We start from the raw sequence: 2,135 nt of genomic DNA, 5'->3' as shown, positions 1-2,135 counted from the left end.
CGTAATAAAATCCAACGGAATTTTCAATTAATTTTTTTTATTGGAAATAAAAATGTCAATTTAATTTTTTGAAAAAAAAAAAAAAATAAGGAAAAATTAATTAAAATTTTTTATTACGTAAAGGAAAAAAATTATTAACGATAATAATAATAATAATGATAATGAGAAAAAAACGCACAATATGCCTCGTAGGAAAATAAAAAAAAAAAAAAAAAAAACGGATGAGGAAGTTGAAAACTTTTAAAAGAATGATTATTGGTTTTTTTTTTAATAATAATAAACTACGATGACACTCGAGTGAAAATTTTAAATAATAATAGTAATAATAATAGGAAAAATTTATTTAATAATTACTTAATAATTAATAAACTATTGAATTATTTTGAATTAATAATCGATTATTGAATAATAATAATAATAAATTCAATTCGACTCGGATCAAGGTTTCATCAACCTTCACTACACTATTGATTTATTTGATTTTTATTTATTTATTTATGTACATAATTAAAAAAAATTTTTTTTTTTAAAAAGTTACATTGAAAACTATTAATATTTATGTATTTAAAAATAAATAAATAAATATGCTATTTAATAATTATTACTAAATAATAATAAATAGAGCAGAATAATTTCAAGTAGACGTAATTAAAAAAAAAAAAAAACATTTTTTCATTATTATCATTATTATTATTATTATTTTTTCATTTGAAATTTACGAAATAAATTATCATTATTATTATTATTATCATCATCAATACTAAAAAAATATTATATTTATTTCGGTAAGGAATTATTTATTTATTTTTTTCTGGAGTGTAAGTCGAAATTTTTTTTTTTTTTTTAATAATTTCCTGTTGTACAATAAAATTTGGTAATAAATTCAAATAGTAATAATAATAATAATAATAATTTCGTAAATTTCGAATGAAAAAATAATAATAATAATGATAATAATAATTTTAATTGATTTTTGCGATTTGATTGGGTTTTTTCGTCCAAAAAAACGATTTCAATGCATAGTTTTTTTTTTCTTCTTCTTCTTCTCCTTTTATTAAATAAATTATTTAATAATAATAATAATAATAATAATAATAATAATAATAAATGAATGGTAACGACGTAAAACATTACATAACAAATAAATAAGTTACGAAAAAAAAAATGTAATAAAAACGAGTTTTATTAATATCCATATATATAAAAAAAAAAAAAAAATTTTTTTCTAAAACGTTCTACTTAGTAAAAAAAACGTAAAAACGGAAAAACGACGAGTTGAAAGGTGGAAATGATAAAAAAAAAATGCTCGAAGGAATGATAATAATAATAATAATAATTAAATTTACCAAACGGTAAAAAAAAAACAAGAACAAGTTGTTAAATGTAAACAAATGAAAAAAAAAAAAAACTTGTGGTCAGGAAAAAATGATAAGAGTTGTTTCGTGATTGATAAGATTACCTCAATTCGAATTACCTAATAAAATACAATTCGTTTTTTTTCCGTTAAAATTTTTTTTTACCTCCAATTATTATTATTATTAATATGTTAATAATTTAACCGTCTTTATCGCAATAATCCTATTAATTAAGACAATAATTTAAATAAATAAATAAATTTGTCGATTGATCTGAATTCAACGCCTTTTTTAAAACAAGCCTCATCATCGTCCTTGACCTTGTGTCGACCTATTGTTTATTGTATTATCATTATCGCCCACCTTTTCTCTCTCTCTCTCTCTCTCTCTCTCTCTCTCTCTCCAAACCGGAAGTGTGAAATTAACGAAGATTTAAAGAGTTAAATGAGGAGGAGAAAAACAAAAGAGAAAAATCGATAAAAAAATAAAATTTTTTTTTTATTTCGTCATTCATTCGAATATGTGCTTGCGTGTGTGCGTGTGCGTGTGCGTGCGTGTTACGAAATTTAATGTACGGTTGATAAAATAACTTCTTGATTTAGTGATTGACCCAGAATAAATAAATTTTATGACTGCGAATAGAAAACAGGGAAAAGTAAAAACAAAATGGCTGTGCAAGGATTTTGTAATTTACTTTAATATAATAATTACAAAAATCGAACCGTTAATAATAATAATGATAATAAAAAACGTACCTTTGGCGTTAAAGAGTTCGAAAGT

This window comes from Pediculus humanus, genomic scaffold (genome assembly GCF_000006295.1).
Source record: "Pediculus humanus corporis 1103172108204 genomic scaffold, whole genome shotgun sequence".
Lineage (NCBI taxonomy): Eukaryota > Metazoa > Arthropoda > Insecta > Psocodea > Pediculidae > Pediculus > Pediculus humanus.
This window is presented reverse-complemented; position numbering follows the sequence as displayed.